Below are 8,011 nucleotides of genomic sequence, written 5' to 3'. Positions count from 1 at the left end.
ATTTTACTACACCCGGGTTCAAAATTTTGAGGGCGCGATTGGCGGGCAACTTGCTACTATTGGATGCCAACCCACGCACACGCACGATCGACGCCACTAGGTCTCGTTCCCCCCGCAGCCGAGGCGCGGCCATGACCGGAGGAGGCGTCACCCCCACCGCGCACGCCGCGTCAAGCCCCGCCGCCGCCCGGTGACCGACCGCGAGCGAGGCATCGACGTGGTACGGACTCCCCTTCCCCCTCCCCCACGCGCGTTGTTCCCCGCGCCGAGAGATGGTGTTTTTGCTGTCCGATTGCACGTGTTTCGTCGGGTTGCCGGACCGTTAGATTTTGTTCTTCTGACGAAATTGCCATCATGATGTTGCCCGTCCTTGTTGCTAGGCTAGTTAGCAGTCCGATCCCGGATAAGATTGAGATCTTAAATTTGTGTTGCTGGTAGGGCGTGGGGAAGGAGAAGGAAGGTGCTGCGAACGCCTCGACGAAGAAGGGGGCCAGATGCTGCTGCTGCTGCTGAGCAGGACGACCGAAAGAGGGAGGAAGCACTTGTCAAATTGCAGAGTTGAAATAGATGTGCAGCATCTGATGTTGTCGAGGTGCTTTCCCTCTTCGATTACTCTCATTTAAATGGTGCACTCTCTATGCATGTGCCTTGGGGAGACTTGGTTGCCCAGTTTTCTCTTACCAAAAAAGTGTAGTTCCTTCTCTATTCTAATGTGAACTCACACAGCTAATACTGCTGGTGCTGGTTTGTAATTGATTACTAGGTTTGCTTTGTATGTTGCATCACCCATGAACTTGGAATTATGTACTCAATACCAAGTTGAAAATTTCCAGGAAAACCAAGCTCCTGGTCACCCTGAGCGTTCGGTTTCCGATGGACGGTTGGTCGGTGTGCTGACTGACATTTCCCAGGTTGAATCCAAGTATCCAGCTTTTGCTTTCAAGCAACAGCTCACGGCATTGTTGGAAAAGGTATATGGAGTGATCAGGCACGACCAAGAAGGAACTGTCGTCTCTGCTTGGGCTGTATTTTCAGGTAAGCGCTGCACGTTTGCTAATTTTCATTAGCATTTGATGGAAGAAGTGATAAAATTAAATACCTTCTCTAGGCACGGAAAATATTTGTGGTCAGCCCGAGAGGATCAGGCCCTCAGGAACAGACATGGCACAGCAAGCCTCCATAGCACATTGGCAGAGCATTATCAAGATCCTGACAAATTCCCTCTCGAAATAGGCTTTTGCCCCCCTTTATAAATAAAGGCACAAACTATATCACTGGCTACCGTTGATATTCGAAAAATGTCTCATTTCGCATTGTGTTGCGTCGCATTTGCAGGTGCCTCCGTTCCTGGTCTGCAAGCTGTTCACCCAAATATTTTTATTCATCAATGTTCAACTATTTAACAGGTACATGCAGCATATGTACCACTACTCTTCATTCATTTATCTCAAAACCAGTGCCATGAATAGATGAACTCAAATGATATATATATCGTTGGGTCAATTACAGTTTCCTGCTATGGCGTGAGTGCTGCTCATTCAGATGGGAAGTATGTTAAAGCAGGGCTGGATGAGCAGGAGCATTGGTACCATTGGCTAACCCAAGAGGTGACAATATTTTCTCCCATGTTTCAGTAGATATCTCACAGGAAGTAGTTGGTAATCAATCTATATCTGTAAATAGTATGCAGGTTCATCATCCTGGGATGAACTGAAGCATGTTCAGCAGGCGGTCACACTCTTAATACTCGAAGAGAAGCACAACAAGTCTCTCAAAGAGATCACCTATGATTTCTACCCCAGTAAGCCTGGACCTTAATCATCCATACTGCTTTCTTAATCATAATCATCCTTCTTATTTCATCAATTTTCTTGGATACTACATTTCGGTCCTGCGAATGGCACTCAGCATGCAGCAACTATACCAGATCAGCACGATGTACTGCGACGTCAAGTGCGGCACTTTGGGCATCCCATCAGATGTAGGCATACACAATCTTATTCTTGACAAGAATCTGCAGGTTTTATCTCTTACCATTTTCCGGAGTGGATAACCATCCGTTGATTCCATAGGTCATCTCGAGCATGCGAGCTAAGATGATCAGAGGATCGAGCAGTCTGTCGGTGCAAGATGACATCAATTCTTTCCTCCTGGATGATGACTTCAGGTTCCGAGCATCACCCTCCCCCTTCTTTTCTGTTCACTTCACCGGCCTTGTTTGGAATGCTGCGGTTAGTTTTCCTCATTCCTTTGGAAACCATTGTTTATATCTCGATGCAGCATACCGGTCTCCGTGGACGACATGGACAGGCTGATGGTGCACTTGGGATTCTAAACCTGCTATTGTTTCTTTGCACCATATCCCAGTATATGAACATGTTTTTTGGATTCCTGCAGCAAGACAAACGTTGCAATAAACTTAGTTGCAGTGTATTGTGGTTTTCGTGAGCACAACTAACATTTGCTTTCTGCGGTTATCTAGGGAGAACCTCTGGATCGCAGCAACTGAGGAGATTTAGACGAGGAAGAGCATGAAGAGGAAGAAAAAGAGGAGGAGGAACTAATTATTCATGAGGAAATAGAAGGAGGCATTCGGTCTATTGACACCATCTCAAGGTTATACTTGTCCTTTTGTTGCCAGTTATTTTAATTGCCAGTTTTTTGTTTCATTTAGATAGTGCAGTAGACACCTAGTAGCATCTAATTTCCCTTGCTGTAACAGTACTCCAAGCTGCTCTGGAAACACCAGATGTTGCCGGAAGCAGAAGAGGAAGGAGCCAGATAACCAGGCAGAAAGGCCATTATACCAGGTAAGTAAACTGCTCTCTGTGTCCGAGAAAGCATAGTGGTGTTGATCATCAATTTCTTGATAGTTAACAAATCATCCTGTTATAGCACCAATTGACTTGGCTAGCCGTCGCTGTTAATCATCAACTCGTTGTTTCTTGTCTCTGAAGGTTCTTGAACAGAAAGAAGCAAGGATCATCCATAGGGCGCTGTTTGCGTCGAGCCACACATACGTTTCCCTGGCCAAACCTACCGAGTAATCCTCCCCCAATCCCTCTCTAGTTTGTCAAACCTGAAGGTTCTTGAACAGAAAGAAGTTGCTTTTTACACCATCTAATTACTCATACGTTTTGTTCAGGAACCTGCTATTGATTATTGCCAACAACCTTCTTATTTTTCAAATCAAGGAGCTTTATTGATCAATGATGAGAATTACAATCTTGCTGCAGAGTATCAGCAAGGAAAGGAGGGGTGTAGTCAAGCCATAAACATCAACACCTAGACTTGTTTGCTCTCTTAGCACAAAGATGAGCTGCAACATTAGCATCCCTCCCAACAAAGCTCAAGGTAAAACTAGCCAAACAACCACTCATGTTCTTGGTATCATGAAGAACATTACCCACCTCTGATCTTCCACAGTCATTGGCCTTCCATTCCAAAGAGTAACTATTTGCTGGGCATCGGTCTCAATGTGGACTTGCTGGATAGCCCTTTCCATCGCCCGCGGGCAGCGTCTCTCACTGCTAGCGCCTCCATGATCTCCGCGCATGCTGCCCTTTCATACCATAGAGCCTGGGCTCTGATCACAATGTCCCGAACTGTCCCTCCATATCAATCCCATGGCCCCTGATCGCTCTTCTTCCACATAAGAGGCGTCCACATTTATTTTAGTCTCAGTCACATCTGGTGGTATCTGGATTTAGCTTTGCAAAAATTCTTCCGCTTCTCTTTGTAGCATGGTTTGTGGTGAGCAGAACTAACATTTGCTTTCTAGGGAGAACCTATTGATGGCAGCAAACACATGGGAGAAACACGGAGGAGGGCGCAGAGCAGTCCAGCTGTGCGTGGTGCTGCAGTGCACCAGGGATTCAGTCAGGGCTGTTTAGTGAGGAGGTGCAGAGTATTTTTTTTGTACAGTAATAATAATTGTATAAAAATGGCCATTTCGCAACCAGCGCAAGCCAGTGTGACAAGCACTGTGTGGGCATTCTTTATAAACACCATTCCATTTTCCGTTTGCGCTCACCTTATTATTACTGGCATGGCTGTGGCTTCAATTTGGATCTGGAGTAAATCACATTTGGATGTTAATATTAATATCATGACTCAACACTGTTTTGTGTTCTGTACATCCCTGTTCTTAATTAAATTAGGCCTTCCATTTGTTTTTTAGGAATTTGAAGTGTTTTTGTGATTCAGTTATTCAATTCTCATGCTTGCTGGTGTCCATGCATGTTCTGATCTGATTAACTTATTCAATTGTTTACATTTTTTGAATCACTTCTCATGCTAGTTCTATGATATATTCTTTTAGGCACAAGTGTATCTCTGGTAAACATGCTTATCTTTGGTAAATAGGTCCCGTGGATCTCTTGCTGTTCCAATCCTTTCGTCTGTTTGCAGCGTGCATGCATTTTTTTCCTGGTCCATTAGGAAGCAAATAGGCCCGTGAATTATTTCTTTCAATTCTGTTCCAACCGTGTACTGCATGACTACTTCTTCAAATCCTGATACTATTAAAATTTTGATGATCTGGTTGCTGTGTAATGGGTTAGTTCTTTTTGTCCTGATATGGTTGTGGCTTGAATATTGCCATCAAATGCATCTCCATCCAATCAACACAGTAGATGATCACTGTATCGAATTACTATAGACAGCATGTGTTTGTACCATTGTTCATGCATGGATGACATATCAGGGATCTGCAGCTCCCTCTGAACTTCCTTGGAATGTTAGAATCTGTATGCCATGCACTGTATTTACAGACATATTTCCTTCTGATCTGATCCATTTGTGTAATGATGGGTTATTACTTATTTAGGTCCTGGTATTTAGGAAACTCATGTTGGGTCATCTTTGTTGTTTTAATGCTTTGACTACATAAGTAGTGATTCAAAGTATTCTTTCTAATGATGTTTTATTCTTCTTTTTGATGATCATTTTAACACATAACCCGATCTGCTATAATTGACAACCATGACTCTGACAGTGTTTTGTGTTTCCCATCTGTTTTGACCTATACAGCTCCTGTCTTGGTTTGTTGGAATTCTTTGCATGTTTAATTCTAGGATTTATGCTTTCCTTCAATGAATAATTATGTTAGAAACTACCTAATCTGGTGTTAATTCATGCATTTTGGTCATACATGTAATTTGTGTAGGTCTGCTGTTTAGTTTGCTGTTTTGTGTGCTCTTGTTATGGTATTTAGGGAAAAACTACCTTATGGCAACATTATGCTCCCAGTCTAACATGGTTTTGTTTGCTGTTTTTTGCATGTTTTCGTTGATGTCCATTGTGTTGTGTCGCCTGTGTGCATATTCTAATCTCTTTTGGTTTGCTATCACATTGAACTTTTTAACTGGCTAAAATAATATAAATGTTAATTGCTCTAGTCCATGAGATTGTACTTGGCCTACTTGGGCAGGGGCCTGCTTTACTGATCTGCCTATTTTATTAATATTATTCCATTTGTTTCTGTGCGCTGTAACGGTTATTCATAAGTTGCCTGTCCTTTTTGAATGATTTTTTTGGGCGTGCTGTACTGATATGCCCATTTTATTCAGCCAGGCAATCTAATATTATGCTGGATGCATTTTTATTCTAACATTATGTTGTATTTTTGTCAGGTGATTCGTGGTGGTTATTTTGTTGTGCCTTTGGAAGGACTCAACTCTACTCCCTTTGTCATGGCTATGAATGTTCTGACGGTTCAGGTCTACAATGGGATAGCTGTGTCAAAGGCCGAGAAGGCAGAGCATGATGCCGCGATCCTAGTTGCTGGTACCGAGGAGGAACGTGGGTCACACAAGAAGTCTTCGTTAGGGCTCCGCAAGAAGATCCAGTCACTTAGGGAGGTGGCACACCGCTACAGGAAGTTGGTTGTTGATGTTGCGGGGGGAAAGCCTGTGGCTGACAAGGATGAGGTGCGCGCTTTTTTGCAAAATGAGCACGGACGCACGCTGGGCATGAGATTTTGATCTGACGGATAATAATGATGGGATGCATGGATGCACGAAGATAAGCAGATTCATAGGATACGCCGCCTTACTATAGGTGGGACTTACAATTAGCATCAACCTTCTTCCTCCTCCTCTTCCCTCCTTTGGCATTTCAACAAACACCTTGTGTGCATCGGGCAGCACCACCGTGCCGATTTCGACAATGAGCTGCCACGGGAGACGAGACGAAATGCTAACCTTGAGCGCTACCTTCTCGGCCAGAGCCCCAACTCGTGCCCGGGCGCCGTCCACCTCGGGTTGCCAAGCCCGCATTGCCCATGAACCCGGGGTTGGTGCCTGATACGTCTCCAACGTATCTATAATTTTTGATTGTTCCATACTATATTATATCCTGTTTTGGACATTATTGGGCTTTATTATATACTTTTGTATTATTTTTGGGACTAACCTATTAACCGGAGGCCCAACCCAGAATTGCTGTTTTTTTCCTATTTCAGAGTTTCGCAGAAAAAGGATATCAAACGGAGTCCAAACGGAATGAAACCTTCGGAAACGTGATTTTCGGAACGAACATGATCCAGAGGACTTGGACCCTATGTCAAGAAAGCAACCAGGAGGGCACGAGGTAGGGGGGCGCGCCCACCCCCCAGGCGCGCCCTCCATCCTCGTGGGGCCCACGTTGCTCCACCGACGTACTGCTTCCTCCTATATATACCTATGTATCCCCAAACTATCAGATACGGAGCCAAAACCCTAATTCCACCGCCGTAACTTTCTGTATCCGTGAGATCCCATCTTGGGGCCTTTTTCGGAGCTCCGCCGGAGGGGGCATCGATCACGAAGGGCTTCTACATCAACACCATAGCCTCTCCGATGAAGTGTGAGTAGTTTACTTCAGACCTTAGGGTCCATAGTTATTAGCTAGATGGCTTCTTCTCTCTTTTTGGATCTCAACACAAAGTTCTCCCCCTCTCTTGTGGAGATCTATTCGATGTAATATTCTTTTGCGGTGTGTTTGTTGAGACCGATGAATTGTGGGTTTATGATCAAGTTTATCTATGAACAATATTTGAATCTTCTCTGAATTCTTTTATGTATGATTGGTTATCTTTGCAAGTCTCTTAGAATTATCAGTTTGGTTTGGCCTACTAGATTGATCTTTCTTGCAATGGGAGAAGTGCTTAGCTTTGGGTTCAATCTTGCGGTGTCCTTTCCCAGTGACAGTAGGGGCAACAAGGCACGTATTGTATTGTTGTCATCGAGGATAACAAAATGGGGTTTATATCATATTGCATGAGTTTATCCCTCTACATCATGTCATCTTGCTTAAAGCGTTACTCTATTTTTTAAACTTAATACTCTAGATGCATGCTGGATAGCGGTCGATGTGTAGAGTAATAGTAGTGGATGCAGGCAGGAATCGGTCTACTTGTCTCGGACGTGATGCCTATATACATGATCATACCTAGATATTCTCATAACTATGCTCAGTTCTGTCAATTGCTCAATAGTAATTTGTTTACCCATCGTAATACTTATGCTCTTGAGAGAAGCCACTAGTGAAACCTATGGCCCCCGGGTCTATTTTCCATCATATTAATCTTCCTTCAACAAGCTATTTCCTTTTCCGTTTATTTTGCTTTCTTTACTTTGCATCTTTATCATAAAAATACCAAAAATATTATCTTATCATATCTATCAGATCTCACTTTCGTAAGTGACCATGAAGGGATTGACAACCCCTTTATTTGCGTTGGTTGCGAGGATTTTATTTGTTTGTGTAGGTGCGAGGGACTCATGCGTGGCCTCCGACTGGATTGATACCTTGGTTCTTAAAAACCGAGGGAAATAATTACGCTACTTTGCTGCATCACCCTTTTCTCTTTAAGGGAAAACCAATGCAGTGCTCAAGAGGTAGCAAGAAGGATTTCTGGCGCCGTTGCCGGGGAGTCTACGCAAAAGTCAACATACCAAGTACCCATCACAAACCCTTATCTCCCGCATTACATTATTTGTCATTTGCCTCTTGTTTTCCTCTCCCCCAC

The sequence above is a fragment of the Triticum dicoccoides genome, chromosome 1A, assembly GCF_002162155.2.
Source record: "Triticum dicoccoides isolate Atlit2015 ecotype Zavitan chromosome 1A, WEW_v2.0, whole genome shotgun sequence".
Classification (NCBI taxonomy): domain Eukaryota; kingdom Viridiplantae; phylum Streptophyta; class Magnoliopsida; order Poales; family Poaceae; genus Triticum; species Triticum dicoccoides.
The sequence above is the reverse complement of the archived record's forward strand: the minus strand, read 5'-3'. Positions refer to the sequence as shown.